This window comes from Podarcis liolepis (assembly GCF_965112155.1).
Source record: "Podarcis liolepis genome assembly, chromosome: 2".
Taxonomy (NCBI): Eukaryota; Metazoa; Chordata; class Lepidosauria; order Squamata; family Lacertidae; genus Podarcis; species Podarcis liolepis.
The window spans coordinates 49,437,164-49,457,427 of NC_139555.1; the positions used below are offsets into that span (position 1 = coordinate 49,437,164).

General features: G+C 42.9%; 1 protein-coding gene and 1 long non-coding RNA gene across 5 annotated transcripts in view; one reads left to right on the forward strand and one right to left on the reverse strand.

The window, feature by feature from the left end:
- The window catches only part of KCNIP1 (potassium voltage-gated channel interacting protein 1), a 565,439-nt gene that overhangs the window by 128,658 nt on the left and 416,517 nt on the right, over window positions 1-20,264 (forward strand). The gene's annotated exons all lie outside the window — the stretch shown is intronic.
- LOC310697071 lies at window positions 1,669-19,740 on the reverse strand. The gene is made up of 3 exons (XR_014520915.1): window positions 19,626-19,740; window positions 7,256-7,347; window positions 1,669-1,760 (listed from the first exon to the last, which is right to left on the reverse strand). It is a non-coding gene; the product is annotated as an uncharacterized lncRNA (long non-coding RNA).

Consider the following 20,264-nt stretch of genomic DNA (forward strand, 5'->3'; position numbering starts at 1 on the left):
AATTCCTGAGTTCTATCTTGAGTCTGTTTAGACTCTTTATTTAATCAGTTACATTTTTTTGGGGGGGGGGTGAATTTAGAGTCTGTGAGTTGCAGCCAATTGTGAGTTGTAGTCTGACTCAGAGTAAATCCATTGAAGTTAATGCGCAAAACTAATTTAGGATGATTAATTGCAATCGTCTATTCTGATTAGAACTTAGATCTAATGTCTCATGTAGGTCCCATTTGAGAGGGTCGTGTAAAGTGATCCAAACCATTAAAAAGATCATGCGGACAAAGTGACATGATCATTGTGTACAGCAAGAATAGTAAATGCAATGTGGGGCAAAATTGTATTTAAAAAAAACCACACACAAAAAAGAGTGCTATAAAATGGATAATATTACAGTCCTTACTAAGGAAAATAATCAAGATTCTGCCCAGTCAAGGATTTTCTATGATTGGAAATCCAATTGTACATTTGTATCCAACTGACCACTTTCTGGAGTATTGATTTATTTCCTCATCTTCAAAAGGACATTCTGTTGGTCTCAGATTTTGAATGCATTGCAAAACTTACATAAGTTATCATAATAAAATAATAAAATATATGATGATGATTTATGTAATTGTAAAAAAGAGAAATGAAGCAAAATAGGTGCTGCCCTTCCATTCTTTTAGGGCAGCACCAATTTTGCTTCATCATCAGGTATTTTAATTACATACTTAGCATATTTTGGGGTATATGTGCATGCACAGTAACTGTGTACCTAAAAAGAAAAGGCTGGAATTATGGTTCAGAAAATGGCATTGACCTTGAGTGGAGTAGGAGCTTGATTAGATGAGATTAGAACTTTCGGACCAGTTCCGTGTCTAGGAATCATACGTATTGCAAATAATCAAGTGGAAGCACTTGGACTGACATATGCAATTTCTTGAAGACATTTAGGGATGGTACATTTCCTATTCATCCTTAGACTCATTCATCTATCTTGGTCACTTATTACGTCATTACGTTTTATTTTCATCTGCAGTCTTGTGGATTGTATCCATAGCTTCCCGAAAATGTATTGATTTGTAACTTAGAAATAAAAAATGGACAAGTCTTCATAATTATTCTAGATGAGTGTTTTTACTGTCCTTAGCATATTAGCAATAATTTAAAGTAGGTCTGGTCAAGGGGTAGAGAAATCTTCAGACAATAGTAAGCCTTTTCTGAAAGAATAGTTAACTGCTACACAAGCCCTGATGTGACAAAAACCCAAAGCTCCAACTTTCTGTCTTTTAAAGAATACTTTATCTACTAAAAGCTTTCCTTTCATGAGAGCAAACAAGGACATAGGCACTTTCCAGTGCTTCAATACAGCCAAGGATGTTTTTACTCTGCGTTTAACCAGTCTGACAAGAATCAAAGAAATAGACTTCCCAATTTACACCTTCTAAAGCATAAACTAAGGAAGATGCTAAATATTGTCATCCAGCTACATGTTGGAACTGGTAAGACCCAGGTTCTGTTTGATTTGATACTGGTTTTCTCCTCACCAAATCATAGTCCTTCTGCACTAAGCACTCTGAAGCACAGAGTAGATAGCTTGAGCAAGTGCTTGTGGGAAGTGCTCAAAGGACTTCTGCTGGCTCATGCAGTCTCTATGGGTCCAAGGAATCTCCTTGTATGAGGATGGTGGGAGGGATAATAAAACATTTATTTTCTTTTTATGAAGTTTCTGGTATCTCTAGCTCCTTTATCTTGATCCCTTTAATGCATTCTCTTGAAGTAGAAAGCTGGAGGTGATTGAAAAAATCTGGAGTTGGTTATTTGATCACTGTCTTATCTGCCTGTCCTGCCCCAAAACACTACTTGCTTACTGTAGGAGAGTAGACCTAGCATGGTTTTTCCCCTTTAAGATACTGTAAATCTGGACACCCACATGTTCAGGTTTAGGAGAGCAAATCTGATGGTGGTAGTTCAAATGAAATGTGTTAACCAAAAGGTGTCTCAGACAATCCCATAAGGAAAGTTGCAGCAAGTGGATTTTTGTTAACTGAAAGTATTTATATAATTTAACATGCCCTGGTGAGCCCCCAAAGTGGTCCCTGAATTCAGTTAATAAAAAACATGCCATTATAACTAATGTCATGGCAAACTATATAATACAGGCTGAGGCGGTGAATGCATTTGTCAATGCATATGTTTCCTTAAAAAAACATACTGAATATCAGAACTTTGCAAATATATTAAGTGGGAGGTCAATAAAAAGTTAAAAGAAATGTGAATTTCAGAATGAACTTGAGAAAGTGTCCCCACACCTCCTTTTTTATATGTCCCATTTTTTATAAGCACATATATCATGTCTGTGCTTTCCTTTTTGATACTGAACTGAACTGATTTTGAGCTGGGTTGCTAAAGTATTCCAAATGAAACAGACACAATTACAAATATGGTTTGAGTAGCCTTTCTCCCCCATCCCCTCCCAAAAAAAGAAAGAAAAAAGCAACAACAGCAGTAAGATGATTAATGTAGTTGGTCTGGTTCAGAAACTTGAAAGATATGGCATTAAACATTATATCAGAGAGAAAGGGAATTGACTCTGGAGTGTTAAATTACATTTCCAGGAAACTTTGCTGCAGTCCATTTTGTACAGCATAAACTCTATGTGCACACCTGCATTGCAGCAAAGAGGGGCTTTCCTTTCCTTTTTTTATTGCACTGCTTACACTCCTGTAATAAATAAAGTACAAGGGACAGAAAACTAGAATCTGATATAAATTTGGTATCTTTGAACTTATTTGTAAATCTCATGCATCAGAGCTTTAATTAAGCTAGGTGCTGCTTGGCTAGACCAAGAGGACATTCAAGTGGATATTTGGTACATAACACAAAATTAAGCAAAACAAAGTATTTTCAGTATGTTATTAAAGCAAAGAGCTTATTTTGTTGTAACATTTGCTCATCAGATGAAGAGCTGCTGTTTCATTTTCTTTAAAAAATGATCCTGAAATGCGTGTACCCCTAGGACAGTTCATATCTGAATTATTTACTGAGATATCTCGAGCTAACACAAGCATTAGGCTTCTTTCAAAGCCAACCTTTCTGTCTATTTTTCTCAACATGGTCTCAGTTATGCTAGTTTGATACAGCATTGAAATGAACATGCACAAAAACCCAACATCCCTTCACAATTCTGCTTTGTGAAACTTAAAACCTAGAAATATTTGATATTCAGCACCAGCGTGTCACATCCCAACTTTTCCCCCAGTTACCAATATTTAGCAGGATCTGATACGACTTTTTTTAGTAGAACTCAGTCAACTTTATTGAAAAGGAGGAAAATTCATACAATCAAAATGCCTGGATTTTAAACGTTGATGTCAAGTTTCAGCCCCTTAAATTAAGGTGTTAGGATCTTAGATAAAAATTCTAATATCAGAATTCAAACTGAGACAATTGAAAATTCATTTAAAAAAAAAAAAATTTTGTAGGACATATGTGCCAGAAGGGGAAGCAGGTGATGATAATTAGAACATGGGTGTTGGTGGGTAGCCCTGAAAGCAATGGACCAGGAAGAACAATTGCTGTTTGGGTAGCATCAGCTAATGAGGATTCAAAGAGTTACTAGTATGGTCTTCAAGCCATTTATGTTTAGCTGTGGAAGAGTAGTTGCTAAAACTACTCTATTCCCTATTCCCTATTCCCTCCTCCCTAAACACACTTCTAAATTAATGTTCCCCTTTCAGGAAACTACTGTGTTAGGACTGTTTTTAAGAACTCATCAACTATTTACCAAACAATTACAAAGAAATTAATGATATTGGTGGGAAACCAATAGTACTGCTATGCTGTGACTTTGCCATAGGATTAAATGACTGCACTAAGCAGTCTGAGTGGCATCTGCAATAACCATGTAAGAATTACATTAGGACAATTTAAGCAGATGGCAGAGGGATGTGCCAGGTGTTTGATGCCTTTGTTGTCCTTTGCTATTGCTGTGAGTGAAGCTAGAGTTAGATCAGATGTGGATGTATGTTGCTTTTTCACGATAGAGATCAAGGTTTAATGGATAGCAGGTTAGGCATATATTTCTGGATGAATCTCTTTTCCATTGCTGGATTTCCAGGCACTTGAGGTTTTGTGCTGATGCCTGATTGCATCTAGAACTCCAGACAAAGTCTCAAGTGTCATTAACAGCTCATACCTCCTTGTAATAATCATTTTCTCTCTTTGCTCAGCTTATAGATGATTGATTCTCTTTATATTTTTGGTAATAGAAACAGCTAAGGGGCCAGAGCCCTATTAACGAAGACTTAACAAGATGGTGGAGCCCATGAACAAGATGCTGATTACATGCATAATATTTTTGCTACCCTTACAAAATTGGACAGTTTAAATAACTGCCGTGGGTATGGCCAGCTGCATTTTTATTTTATTTTTGCCACAGAAAGAGTCATGAGATCACACTGTGCTCTGCTATTACTGAAATCCAGTGGGGGTTTTTCTAGGGGGACGCAGGGGGACAAATACCCCTAAACAGTTTGTGAATCTAAGTTTGGCCTCATTGAGGGACAGTATTTCAATATGAGTAGGAAAATGAGAGTACCCCTAAACATTTTTTTTTAGGAAAAGAAGCATTGCTGAAATCTCATTCTGAAATGTTGGCATTGGCTCTGCTTGACTGCAATGTAGTGAAGGTATTTCAGTTTTGGAAAGGGCACAGTAAATGGAGTGTCATCGAGAAGGAAAAATACCTCAGTTAAATCTAGCTAATAGCCAATATGGTCCCTCTAGATGTTGTAGGTTACAACTCTCTTCAGCCCTGACCAGCATGGCCAATGGTCAGGCATGATGGATGTTATAGTCCACTCCAAAACATCTGGAGAGCATCACATTGGCTCCCAACAAGTTAAGCTCAAGCTGCTTGAGAACCAGACTGCACATCTGTTTCTTGTTTCTCTTTGGTTCAGCTACTTTTACCTATATCCATGGCAAATTATACTCCCCTTCCCTCCTCCGGTTTACCAAACTCTCAAGTAATTTCAAACTTAGTATTTCTACCACTGACACACTGTAACAACATAGTTTAGAGAAGCGTTGCCAGTGGTGAGTGGGGAACAGTCTAGCTTGTCTTTTTAAAAATCTTCAAGCTAATTGCAAGGGTGGCTTTTGGTTTTGTTTTTTTAAAAAATCTAGCATTCTTTCTAAAAATCAACAGCATAATTTTCATCTAGCTTTCATTAGGTTTAGCTTAATGTACATATTTAAACACTGTAGCTAATGCATGCCTATTAAGGTCTAAGATTGCTTAGCTGAGATCCAGTACTATAGCTTGTGATATGCACTTCGGGATATGCATTTGTGCACTCGTGTGGTTCCTCCATAGCCACTCTGTGCATAAAAGAGTATGCTGTGGGTGGAGGTAGAACAATGTGCCAGTTGTGGGAATTACTCTTGCACCTTCTTTATGTGGTGCTGTGCTATAGTTGCTCCTGGCCTCACCCAGGTATTAGAATTTTTGAAATCTGAAATTTATTTAGTGTTGTACTATATTGGCAAAAGGATGACCAAGATAAAATGTCTGGATGGTCCCTCTTGGGTTCTGTAAGGCCTGGTATTCACCTCAGTCTGAAACCTCAGGCTGATTTTTTCTTTGGATCTAGGGGTCTTGGATTCCTGAGATTTCTAGCTTGTGTGTATCCCAAGTGTATTCCAAACTGGAACTAAATTTCCTTCTCTGGAGGATTGGAGAAACCAAAGGTGTCACCTTGGGCCAAATATTTGGGAGGGGCAGCGACACATTACATAGCTGATGGGCACCTGTGACATCACATGCTGACATGTAATGCGTGACACGTGATGCACATGCATCATTGGGAGGAGGCCTTGCCCAGCACCATGCAGCTTCAATGACCGCAGCTCCTCCTCTCTCACACTCAGGAGGAGCCTGCCTTTGATGCTGCACCACGCTCAGCTCAGAAGTTTGGCCTCTTCTAACCCCTCAATATTCAGGGGGGTTGAGCCATTTGCCAAGAAATATTGAGGTGGCTGACGACACCTCTGCCCCCTAGAGTTGGCGTGTCTGGGGGAAACACTTAGAAAAGATTTGTTCGGCAGGGCATGGGTGCGAGAAGAGGCAGAGGAAATTCCATTGCACAAGCAGATATCCTTGCAATGATGAAACTATTTAGCACTATGTTGAATACAACCCTTTAATCTTATGCCCTCATTATGAGATCTGGTCTTGGTATGCCCATAGTGAATCGTTGTACAAAACATATTGTGCTGACTAGATATAATAAAGGAAATCTGTGTTGCTTTTTGTTTTTCTGTTAAGCAATTTGGATAATATTTTAGGTCAAGATTATACACTGATTTTGTTTATTTTGTTCAGTACTTATATCAGTCCTGACACGCTGGATGCAATACAAATGAATCTAGATAATTGCATTTGTGCAGGCTATCTGAGCCCCAAATTTCAGATAGGACTTATAGCGGAATGGTTTCCTTGATTTGCATCAGGTATGATCTAGGACAAAATTCCTCAGACTTTCCAAGGCTTATCCCCATAGTTTGAAGCCCCTTCCTTTAGGAATGTGGGAACTGGAGCTTGGGAAGATTCCATAGTGTGGGTTTCTCCTATATTCTTCAAACAAGGAGCTATGTGGTAGTGTCCTCCGTGTCACTAAGCTTTGTATTCCAGAACCCACATGGAGCATAGGTAAATTGACTGCTATGGCAGGCCTTAAGTAACTTAATATGACTCTTTCCATTGGGCTAATCTCCTTTTCATCTGTTGGTTGTTCAAGCTAAGCTGAGGTTCTTCTTCCACATCTACCTGCTTATTACTCCCCCCTTTTTATAGAAGCATGATAATGCATGAGGATGGCACAGAATGAAACTGAAGCGCTTAAAGCTGGCAGTTCATTAAAGGTTTATATGTGCAGCTAGAGATACAGCTGTGTTCTCTGTTCCCCACAGGCACTACTGCATCCACTGTGCTCTTTTTCATTGCTTGGTGACCTTTGTCTCTATTAACTGCTGCTGCCCTCCAGATTCCCTGGGGAGTGAAAAATAGCATACCCTGTGCCGCTACCCTGGAGAGCCTGTAAGAATTTCTCTTTTTCTCAGTTCAACTGTACAAATTGTGCTCGTCCACACACTTCAGTGGAATAGACTGGGAGGGCAGTCATGCTGTGTGCCTCATATGGAGACATGCCAACTGTTGAGAATAGCATCTAGCGATGCTTCTAGAATTCAGTTTCTGCAAATTTCAGGGAACACTTACCTGATTGGCACCTTCCAACATGCAGATTGGAACTCAGTTATCTACTAGTTTTCTCATTTTCTGGATGTTCTAGTGCAGTCCTCAGCTCAAACCTATCAAAATACATTTTTAAGCATGGACGTTTTTAAAAAAGAGAAAATGTTTAGAAATACATATTTGCTAATTCCTTGCAGTGAGAAAATTCAGCTTAAAGTTTTCAATGGGACAGAACATACTTATGAGGGGAAATACATCTGAAAGTGGCATGGATATGAAATACACTGATTTTGTCCATCCCTAGCTGCACCTAACATGACTGCTTCAGTCTGTAATTCTTATGCACTCTTTTGACCTGAGGAGTAAGCAGTGAAACAATTAATCTAATTGAAAAGCATTTCCTAATTAATTCTTTAGCCACAGGGGTGCTTGAGAGGGAGACAGATTTCCCTTGTAGCTGAATTAGAACCATCTCTTTATTACTGGAACTGTTTGCACTTAACCAGGCAGTTTCAAAGGAAATGATGAATAAACTCCTGTACTTCAGAACTCTCTTTTTTAAAATAGAAAGCTCAAACCTTCCTCTTCAGTGTTTGTTTTTGTTAGCTGACTAAGGGGAGAGAAAGAGATTTAAATAAACCTGGGAAGTAGGAAGGAATCAGCTCCAATATGTATAAGCTTTACCATGGCTTTTACATGCAGTTTCTCAGCAGTGCAGGCTTGCAGTAAGCAAACAAGAAGCAAAGCTCAAGATCCTGCCAGGAACTTAAGTGCAATCCCACTTCTCCTCTGCACATCCCAATTTCTGCCAAAGGGTGAGTGGAGGCTGAACTGTCATTCTTCTCAGAATCCTCTGGATCTCTTTTCCCTAGCTCCTGTTTCCACCTTACCCCAAAGTTCATAGCCCTCGTTGTACTGTAGGTGAGGTTTGTTATCTTCACCACAACCCTGTAAGGTATGTTAGGCTGTGAGATTGCTATTGCCCCAGTGCTGCATAGTGAACTTCATGGCAGAGTGTGAATTTGAACTGCCCTTTGACTGCCACAGCATGCTGGATTTTGCTAACTGTAACAAAAACTACTGTATAATGGGGAAATTAGAATTCACACTACATATATCTTGTCTAGTTCTGCAAGAGTGTATGCCCCCCCCCTTTTTTTAAAAAAATCATCTTCCTAGCTCAACATTTTGCCAGTTGTGCAAAAACTGCAGACACACAATTCTTGAACAGCGTGACAATATCAAGTGCACAGTGAACAAATGAGAGACTGCCTCCCTCCTACTGTTAACCACATGGAAAGACATGATAGTCCCTTTTGCACTCCCTTCGCAATGAGAAGTTCATGGCATTAATGTAAAAATTCTGCCAGTTTCAATGCACTAGAAATTGTAGCTCCAAACTGTTACTTTTTATCCATTATTTTTCTTGGTTTTGAATACAAATGTCAACATGCAACTATCAGTTTGAAACAGGCATAGGCAAACTTGGCCCCCCAGATGTTTTGATGGGAGTTGTAGTCCCAAAACATCTGGAGGGTGAGTTTGCCTATGCCTGGTTTGAAACATATGGTCCAATGTTATATATATGTATTAGGCATAAGCCCCACTGAGCTACTGGAAAGTAATATTACAATCTGAAGTTTGCTTACTAGGGAGTAAATTGAACCCAGTGGAATTTACTTCTTAATAAATGTAATAGGATTGCATTTGATGTCTCAGTGAAGTATGCTTAGGATTTCAGTCTCTCTGTCCCTTCCCTCTGACAATATGAAATTAAATGGGTCATGTTCTTTGTGCAACCCTTCTATGCCATGGTGCTAAGGTCAGAATCCCTGTGTGTGAGGGATTGGACAGTGGACTCTTAAGGAAGTGATGAAATAGAGGAGGTAAGCAAGAAGGTAGCAGCAACCCTATGTGGCCCTGCTTCCTTAAAAGCCCTAGCTGACATCCTAGCTGGTGTTGTGCTATCATATTGTATTCTTAGGATTCCAGCCTGGAAACCTTGGTGGAGCCATAGTCCCCACACCCCCAAACACTTGTTAAGAGCTGATGGTTGCTCAAAGGCAAGGCTCATTAGTTATAAGAGGCTTCTCCCATTAGACATTGAACAAACCACATAGAATGAGCTACAGCCCTATGCCAAAGCTATATTTGATTCTGTTCATGTGACTCTCCAGGGTACAAAGCACAACCTGAACTAGATTATCTTGAACTAGATTCCATGCTAGAACCCCTGTTGGGTTGGACTTCCAGCTGGCTGTGAACTTCACCAGGAACAAAACAGACTGCACAATATTAATTCTGTGGAGTAGTGAAATTCATATGCATATGAGGGTAGGCTGACTAAGACTTAGCCATTGTTTACAATGGCACACCTGAAAGTTGAGACTGCTTTCCCCTTTGCATTTATAATTCACATGCATATCTTCCTACAACCCCCCCCCCTTCACATTTGAAAGTACATTAGATTGCCTCTATTGAAAAACTATGGAATACTGTCAGATGTGGGTCATTATTTACATCTACATAGCTGTGACATAAGCCCATTTCAGTCTGGGGTTAATGAGCATGTTTGTCTCAGAGCGAGATGGCATTGCTGCAACAATATCACCCGACAGCTTACATGCGCCCTGGATTTATGATGGTCACTTGATCCATTTCTTAGAGCAGTTTACATTTTGTCTTGTTCTATGCAGTCTTTGATCTTTATTGGTGTACAGAGATGCCAAATGCCATGTTAATAAACTGATTTCACAGATGTGAATGAAACCACAGTAGGAGACCGTTGAGTTATCTTTAAACACACACCTTACGGTGAAATGTTGATTTGCAAAATTCAAGAAAAAAGAGTGCACTTTTTCCTCCTGTTGTAATGCGCCTTTACTGTTTTCAATGGAAAAAATATCTCATTAACTGGTTTCATTCTTCTGGTGTAACCAATTGATGGCCAATGCCACCTGTATATTTACTCAGTTATGCCTTAATTTAATTATATTGAGCAGATTGCTCAATTTTTCCATTTCTTCTATGGGTGTCCAGGCCAGGGAAACTTCAGCAGGAGTTGGGAGGAAACCAGTCACACAGTGCCCTGGACCAGCTAACCAGAGCAGTGCGATGCTAAGTTAATATCATCTTGAAAATTATGTAGTAGAAGGTGAAATCAAGAATGGTCAGAGACAGGCTGCCTCAGAAGCCTAAAAAGGCCCAAAGGAAGGAATAACATATTTCAATGAGTGCTGCATGCTAACTGAATATTTATATATCCTGGACCCTGGCTACCCCTTCCAGGCCCCCACCCTCTTGCTTGATTAGGAAGATCCTTAAATGGGTAGCCCTGTGCCTTGGTGTCTGGTATCCTGCTTCTTCTCTGCTATCTTTTTCTACTTGTGCTACCTCCTCTGGTCCATCAGCTTGATGGCATGTAAGGCTGGTCGAGGTAAGGATGCTATTCTTTTGGTCTGGTCTCACTCAGGAGCTGAAGTCCTAGCTTCTCATACTGGAGGGCAATCAACATGTACCATGTTTTTCACCCTATAGGATGCACCGGCCCATAGGACGCACCTAATTTTTTTTTGGGGGGGGAATAAAGGGGAAAATTCCCCCCCAGGCGCGGGGCTGGGACGGGGGAAGCCTGAGCTTCCCCCGACCCCAGCCCCCAGAACATGCAGCTCTCCGCAAGCCGTGGGAGCCCAGCACCGGGCTCCCACGGCTGAAGCTAAGCCTGGGCGTGTTGCGCCTCCCTGCTGTCCCCTGAGCTTGCGGGGCTGGCGGCGGGGAGAAGCAGGCTTCTCCCCACTGCCAGCCTCCAAATGACGTCGGGAGACAGCGGGATGGCGCGCTGCGCCTCCCCGCTGTCCCCCCAGCTTGTGGGGCTGGCTGTGGGGCTCTCCCGAAGCCTGGAGAGCGAGACGGGTCGGTGCGCACCGACCCCTCTCGCTCTCCAGGCTTCAGCGAAAGCCTGCAATTGCCCCATAGGACGCACAAACATTTCCCCTTCATTTTTGGAGGGGAAAAAGTGCGTCCTATAGGGCGAAAAATACGGTGTTTGTGAGAAACCGGATACTTTTCAAACCTGGGCTGCTTGAATGACCTCCCAGTTAACTGTTTTCTTTAGGATCACTTGCATTTACAGCTGGTCCCCCCTTTTCAATACATTTTATACCAGCAATGTTTCTTCTTCCTTCTGAAGGGAATTGGTTGATAATAATTGTGTCCCAGCACTATAATGACTTGCATCTGGTTTTGCGAGTTCATAAACATATTGGAAAATGTACAACATCACAGGTACTATATATACGCATACTTTTTATTGCTGAATTACAGCTTTTCTATATCAATAATACTTAAATGTATTCTGAGACCAAACAGCAAGATTTTGCTGGAGAAACAGAGGTTGAAGTGCCTTACAAATGAAGTTTATTTGTGATGCAATGAAGGGGAAATTCAGTGGAGAGTAATTGCAAAAACCAAACAGCAATAAATAATTAATATCTCTTTAATTCTTTCCTGCAAGGCTTTAATTGCAAAATGCATCGTTGACTGATGTGCTTGAGCTGAGGACATGCTGTGTTAGCCGTTACACATTTTATCTCCATTTATTTTATTGTGTGTTAATTTTTCTAACCATGTTGGCTGGTACCTAATAATCTGGAGGGTAGGCTCAGTGCCAGTATTAAAGTCAGGCAAGTGAATGCTGAAGTGGCCAATGGATAAAGGAGCCATTTTCAAGTGTTCAGCCTGAATATACAAGGACATAAGGGCTGCAGGGGGCTGGGAGCATACATGCCCTTCCCATAGTCAGTCTCTCTGGCTTAATGTTGATACAGAATGTCTGAAGGGAGCTAGGAACTAGCATAGTGCAGTATTAAGAATATATGAATTTTTTTTTTTGTTACTTTAATGAGGGTTAGTTTAATGAGCAGCACCTGGACACTTGTGACCAATTTGCTATCTCTGTCTCATAGAGCTACAAAACAATGCTGCCCTGAAGAATCACTTATTTGTTTGGGTCATGATGTGGGCCAGGGTGTTAAATGCTATGTGATAAATTAAAAGCCAACTGTAATAATAAAACACTCTTTCATGATTTAATCATGAATCAGGGAGCTGACTTGTTACATGTTACTCAGAGACTTGGATGGGCAAGCTGGGTGGTCTGGACCTGATTCACCTTTGCCCCCCCCCCCCTGTGTACTAGAATTGGCACTGAGCTGAGCCAGAAGGTCAAGAGAAGATTGCCATTGGGTTTCGGGGGATCAACAGGACAATTGCTCAGGGTGATCTCAGTTCAGCTGAAACTGCAGTCAGTTCAGCTCAGGATTTCCCAGCCTCCATTGCTATGATATGGCTGTCACCAGAGATAGCTGGCCTAACACAAAGAGCAAAGCACACCCATTAGTTTCGCTCCAAGTGATGAGATGGGCTGTCTGAAAGTAGGAGCAGTCCACAGTACTCCTTTCTCATGGTCAGACCACCTCTTTTTAAATCCAAGGGATTCCTCAATGTTCTGGGGAATTTCCTAGCAGAACCTTTCCAAGTGGTCCAGAGATAACCGGTAGATGGACCTCTAGTGCTCATTGAGCTCCTCTATGACCAATTTGCTTTGCTCTATGACCAAACTTTACTTTGAGAGCAAAGTTACTCACATCTGGGAGGATCTTGCTGCCAGTCATTGGCCTCTGTTTAGGGGTCCAATGCTACATTTAACCTTGTGTTGTGAGCTCAGTTTTAGCTGATGCAGGCTAATGAATTGGACAGGGTGCTTGCAGAGATGCATCGAGCTATGTGCATGACAGCTGTGTGGAATGCTACTGATACCACTGAGAAGCAACAGTGGAAAGGACATTGTCTTCAAGCCCTACTTATTGATTTCCTGGAAGCTTCTGGTTGGCCACTGCAGGAAACAGGGTACAGTGGTACCTCTGGTTATGAACTTAATTCATTCCAGAGGTCCGTTCTTAACCTGAAGCTGTTCTTAACCTGAGGTACCACTTTAGCTAATGGGGCCTCCTGCTGCAGCTGCACTGCCGCGACTCGATTTCTGTTCTCATCCTGAGGTAAAGTTCTTAACCCGAGGTACTACTTCCGGGTTAGCAGAGTCTGTAACCTGAAGCCTTTGTAACCTGAGGTATCACTGTATTGGACTTCATGGGGATGAATTAAATGTAGTGTTAAGTTGAAGTCCCTTAGCTACTTGTGCTAGCAGAATGGCTTGTGCAGGAAGCTAGCATGGTTCTCTTGGTTGGTTATGCAACAGATTGCTGTAATCCTGATACTTCCTGTTGCAAAGCCAGCTTCTGAGGCACAACAGTTGTGCTAGATTTCATATTACTCAACCATTATTATTGCCCTAGTGCAACAGCCTTTGTGCTGCTGGTTAGAGGATGGTGAATCAAGGCAATGGACTCCAAACTGCTGCCCTCTGATGTTTTGGACTACAGCTCCTATCATCCTTTTCCATTGGCCAAGCTGGCTGGGGCTGATGGGAGTTGTAGTCCAAAAAATCTGGAGAGCCCCATGTTGGGGAAAGCTGGCAAACAGTATCAAAATCAAGTGTCATTTTGAGAGCACAACATAGAGCAGACGGAGACTTTATAATTGCATTTACTTGAGACATCATGATTTTAGTGTCCTGTCTCTAGATCAATATTCTTGCAAAGATTTTACTAAGGCATAAGTTCTCTGTGAATACATTGAACTAGGTTTTGGAGACAAAAATCTTAAGAACAATCAATAGACAATTAAAGAGTATTTTATATCCAACTTTGGATTTGTATTGCTGTAGGGCCAAGAGCAACATTGTGTTCTTTTAACCAAAAACAGCAAACCACAGCCCAATGCAAAAAGGATGTCTCTATTGATTTTGGAATGTGATGTGCTGAATCAAATGCTATCATTCTAAGGAGATGTACTGTATTAGCTCATATGTTGGAATATCCTAATATGCTATTGGTCTCTGTGTTGACTACAGAAACCAGTTAGTAGTCTAATAGTGTAAAGTCACTCCATTAATTTGCCTAGTAGTTTATATTTGAGGTATGCACTGAATTCAAGATTTGGCTTGGATCTCAATTTGGGACTGTAAAAAAAGGGGTTTGCTTTGATCTAAAGTGCTTCAGAGTCTTCCAATTTGGCTAAGGGTCTGAGGCCAATTTAAAATGCATCTCTGGGTTATTTGTGGGGCCTGCCTGGTGTTTTTACATGAGTAGAATGTGTGCTTTTATTTAAAATGCATCTCTGGGTTATTTGTGGGGCATAGGAATTCGTTTATTTTTACCTTCAAAATATAGTCCGGCCCACCACATGGTCTGAAGGATGGTGGACCGGCCCACGGCTGAAAAAGGTTGCTGACCCCTGGTCTAGGAGTTTTAAGGCTAGAAACATTTAATTAATATTTATTTGTTTATTTATTTAACACTTATTTATTTATTTTACAGAATTAGATGGAACATGCTTGCCCCCTTTGAGGGAATGAATCCTGCCAAATTTCAGAATAACTGCCGTAGTTCCCTGCAGTGGCATAACTTAGATTTTGAGGGTAGAAGTAGGGTGGTGTGATTGTTGTAAGTTTCCGCCTCCCAGTCCTGTACTTTCCCACCCTATGTCCTCCATTGTTGCTTGTCCCGAGCTGATAATTCTATTTCTTGCAGGGAGGGGACGGACTGTGCCTTTCTGGCCAATACTACCTGACTTCTGAGATCTTAGCAACTCTTCTGCAATCTTCACTTTTAGCAAACTAACATCCCCTACAGCTTCAGTCAGAGGACTGGAAAGTGGCAAACTTCTGCCTGCTACTACTTCTTCAACAAAAAGAGCCCTCTTTGAATTAGTAATCACAATGGAGCCCCTCTTTGTCCCTCTTCACACCCTGACATTTCCCTTATTGAGTAAGCTCAGAAGCATCGGTTTTGCTTTTAGCAGACACTTGTTTGAGCCATTTTTTGAGGTCTGAATTGCTGGTGTGCCGCAAAATGCTTTGGGACTCCCTGCTTCACTTTGGGATGCCTCTGGCAGGCCCAGAATCCCTCTGAATCACCCCACTTTCGTTCAAGATTTGGGATTCATTTGAATCTGCTGCATCCCTAGTTTGTACTATGAAAACTATCAGTCAGCTTGGGTTTAGCACTGGTGCAGTGACATCCCATTCTTCGTTTGGTGTATAAAATGGGGGAACAATTTCTGCCACAGGGGTAGAACCCTCACTGTTATGGCATCTTCATGGAAATTGTTTTCCAGTGGATCTCTGTATTTAGGAAGCAAAGCAAGCTCTTTCTGCAGATTTTTGGGGTAAGAACTGGTGTCCTTTTTATAATTTGCTGCTCAATGCTTTTGCATTGTTTTATGATGATATGTAGTATCTTATTGAGCACTGCCTTGTGCAAGTTCTCTAGAAAACTTTGCTATACTTCTTAAATAAAATCAGCACAGTCTACAATGATGTGGACAGTGGTTCCCCAACTATTATGTCATACAATTTTCACATAACTCACCCTTAAGCGTCATCCTAGACAGTTCTGGTAACAGAGCATAGAATGAGTTTATATGATCCCAGCTTACTTTGTAACTGTAAGCTGACTACATTGCTGGACTGTTGACATTAGCATGTGCCTTTTGACAAATTTAAACCAATTAAAATACCAATACAAAAGAAACATAGCATGAACTAACAACAAAATGAAGCTAGCAATGTGTACAATGCAAATTGACCTCAAGAAATTGCACCTCTAAAAACCTGGCAGAAGAGGTAAGTCTTCACACTTGATGGATTTCTTCATGTGGTTACCTTCAGAACATGGGTGGATGTATTGATAATATACATACCTACAAAATACTGCCCCAAAAGAACTTAGTAAATAATGGGTTTTAGGTGGTAACTAATGGTTGGCTGGAAAAAAAGATGCCATCCTCATCCAGACTGAAGTGGACTGTACTGTTCTGAACATGGCAAGAAAACCAGATCTGGCAGCGCCAGCCCTACCATTAGGCAGAGTGAAGTAGCTGTTTCCTTGTCATTCACATCCACCTGAGCTTGGCACCCTGGTAGCAGTGACCCTTCCCTGTTAATAGTCATGGTTGACTGTTTTTGTTGCCTAATCGCCTTCTCCCACTGCATCACACATAGTACCACTGGAAAACGGCCTCTGACCTACAGAGCAGGCAGAGAGGTAGCCAGTCCAGAGCATGGAGACACCACACATGTAAATGCATTGCTGTTCTCACAAAATACATGCTGGCAAACCTGCTACCACATTGGAGCATTTATTTGAGTGGGCAGTGAGGAAGTGACAGGTGGGAGTGACAGCAAGGTTTTGGAGAATAGAGCTGTGTGTGCCATGTGGTTTGTCCTGAACCTCCTAAGCTGGCCTGCTGCACTTGGGAGCAAGGAATGCCACTATCCCATCACCAGTGTTGAAGTAAGTTTCAATTGTCAGTCCTGTTGGCTTCAATACATAGAATGGAGGGGATTCATCTTTGTCTTAGACAGCAAAATCTATTGGGCTGGCCCTGCTCATGCAGCTGATAGTGTCCTCTAGAGCAGTGTTTCCCAACCACTGTTCCGTGGCACACTAGTGTGCCGCGAGATGTTGCCTGGTGTGCCGCGGGAAAAATTAAAAAATTGGAAAGATTTTTTTTTTAAAGTCAAATTTTCGATTGGGGCGCCGTCACTAGATGACCCCTGGGGTTCCCTCCCTCCCTCCCGCTCTGCGCCTCCCTCCTCCTCCTCCTCCTCCTCTGGGGAGGCCCTTCCTGGCTCTCGGCCAAGGCTTGGCGGCTGCCACTCACTCACTCGCTCGCCCACCCACCCGTCCCTCCATCCCTGCACCCGGCCTCTCCCCCTCCGTCCCCGGCGCGGGGGCTGCCGGGATCCATAGTCCCCTCGCCCTTGGGCTCCGCGCCCGCGCGGGGTGCGCAAACTACGTTTCCCAGCGTGGCCTGGCTGGCCGGGCATTTTGTTTGAAGCGCTCTTCTCCCGGCCGTGGAATGAGCGCAGCGGCGGCGGCCAGGCGGGCAGGGGCTCTTCCGCGCAGACCCCGCGCAGCCTGCCTGCACCCCCGCGGAGATCGGGCGGCAGGATGGAGCCCGGGGATCCCCGCGGAGGCGGAGCGGTGGAGGCGGAGGCTGCCCCCCAGGTAGGGCTGCGTCGGGGTGTGTGTGTGTTATTTTTGCAATGCTGCATCCGCGCCGGAGGGGACGCATCGGACCGCGGGGAGACCCCTTGGCGGGCGTGCAAGGCAATGCATGCGTGCAGGCGTTGCATGGAGTGCAGTGCAATGCAATGGCAACGCGGCGCCCTGCATGCATGCATGCAACTTCCACCGGCGCTCCGGACTTGGCAGGTGAGGGGGGTCCCCAGTGGGCGGCAGAGAGAGCCGGGAGGGCGAAGGGGAGCCGGAGGGGAGCAGCGCTGCTCCCCGAGCCGAGCCCGGGGGGAAACTTCGGCGTCGTTGCGCCGGGTGTTGGAAGTGGAGGCTGGTGGGGGCCCCTCACCTGCAAAACCTGGTCGCCTCTCATATATTTCGTGCATTGCATTCATCGCCCGCTTTCTCCTCCAAGGAGCTCCCGGGGGCGCGCGTGGTTCTCCCCGTGTTATCCTCGCAACAACAGCCCTGCGAGGTGGGTCAGGCGAGTGGCCCAAGGGAGCACCCAGGGATTGTCCTGACCAGGTGGGGTGATTTGAACCCTGCTCTCTGCCCGGTCTTCGTCCTCATTTAGCCCCCACATGTGCATGACTGTGCATGACTGAGGTTTTCCCCGCTCGTCTTGGCTATGGTGTGAGTCTGTGCTGTTAATTACAGTGGTGCCTCGCAAGACGAAAAGAATCCGTTCTGTGATTCTCTTCGTCTAGCGGTTTTTTTCGTCTTGTGAAGCAAGCCCATTGACGGATTAGCGCTATTAGCGGCTTTTAGAGGCTTTTAGAGGCTTATCTGCTGATCGGATCAGCTGATAAGCGGCTTAGCACTATTAGCGCTATTAGCTGCTTTTAGCGGCTTATCTGCTGATCGGATCAGCTGATAAGCGGCTTAGCGGCTTAGAAAAAGGGGGGGGGAGAAAGGGGAAAAAACCCAGCAGGAACTCGCAAGACATTGTCGTCTTGCAAAGCAAGCCCATAGGAGATTCGTTTTGCGAAGCACCTCCAAAACGGAAAACTCTTTCGTCTAGCGAGTTTTCCGTCTTGCGAGGCATTCGTCTTGCGGGGCACCACTGTAATGGGGTTCTGCCTTCGGAGAAGATGAGCCAGCCCTCAAGGAGGTGATTATGTAATTTGCTAGCAATTCATGTCCCTCCCGGCGTGACGCTGCGCGCTGACGTCACGGGGCTGTAATGGTGGTGTGCCTCGAGATTTTTTTCATGAAACAAGTGTGCCTTTGCCCAAAAAAGGTTGGGAAACACTGCTCTAGAGTACCCCTCTGTGTAGGGAGGGCTCTGGGAGGGTTTGGTCTCCAATTGTAATGAGTTCTTGTTTTCCGAACTGGGAGGAGTGGGTTGTTGTTATCAACCTTCTTCTAATGATAAAGCACATCTTATTGATGATCTCTAGTCCAATCTCTCTTCCTTTTTTAAAATACAGAAAATCGCTTGCTTGCAGACCCTGGAAATTTGCTATCTCCTTGTGATGCAGATGTTTTCAAATCTATAGGATTGTGTATTTTACAAAAGCTGTGGAGAATCACACATACAGAGAGGCTGCTGGCAAGCATTAGCATTCTTTGTGTTGGAAACCAATTGATGCAACTGTATTGTATTACACTTAAATTGTCGTCCTCTTCCTTTAAGAATTTTGCACTGAGGTGCAAGCCCAGTAGTCTCTCTGTTAACTTTGTAGGGACTGATTAATTCGCTAATGGAATTAGCATGTGGAATTCCAGTAGTGTAATGAGGGATTCCAATTTTGCCTCCTACAGGAGCCCCTATATCTCTTTAAAAGTAGATGTTGAACGTCAGTGGAATCATCTGCAACAGGGATCCCCAACCTTTTTAAGACCCACTCTTAACTCAAACATGCCTGTGGGGACCCATGTCTTAATCTTTTACCATGTACAGTATGTGCATGGTGGTAGTACTCTTGTTGTGACCCACCAGTTGAAGTCCAGTGCTGTAGAATAGCATGGGAAGTGGTACATTTGAGGGTGAAACAAAATGGGGATAATTGACGGATATTAGAGGACCATTGCTTGAGCTAAAGGGGCTTCTGTTTATACAAGGGACTCTGCAAATTCCAAACACTCAGCCACTGAGTTTTGTAATATTTAGATAAGCTTATGCAGAGGGTAAACCCCCTTCTTCTCTTCTCAGAGGAGGTGTGTTTCATCTTTCCCTCCAATGCTGAACTCAAGTGCCTCTGTGCAGATTGCTTTGGAGGCAAAGTACGGCTACTGCCATACAAGAATTATACCCAGGATATTTTTTCTGTTTTTCTCCTGACCTGAAGAAAGGGCTGGGAAATATTCCTGACTGGCACTCAGGCTCACTGATCTTGTGCAACATTTTATGGTGAGTAGGAATGCAAAAAAATTATGATGGAAACAAGAGCGTAAATTGCCAATGTTTATTTTCCCCATATCTGGAAAGGAAATCAATCTAGTGAATGTGTTCAATATTGACTATTGTTTTCACTCCACAGGTGATGCATAATTGATGAGCCCTCTCCTCAATTGGCACTGCATTTTCTTTGCATTGAAATTAATGGTGTAGAATGATGTAATGATGTAATGAATTACATAAGTAATTGCATAAAATTCTACCACACCAGAAAGCGAGACAATGTAGTTTTTGTTGCAGTCTGAACTGCAACTCAATGAAAACTGCAGTATGTGCAATGAATGTGGGTCAAAATGGAAGTCAATGCCCACTCACATCCCTAGTTGCAAGTCCTATTAATTTGTTCTTAATGGTAAACATAAAATGTCCAAGGGACAATATCTCTCTTGTGCAGTTCTTCTCTCTTTCCCAGTTCTTCCATAGTGCATGTTAGTCTTCTTCCAGCCCGCTCCTAAACCTATTTACTTGGAAGTAAACCCCATTCATTTATGTG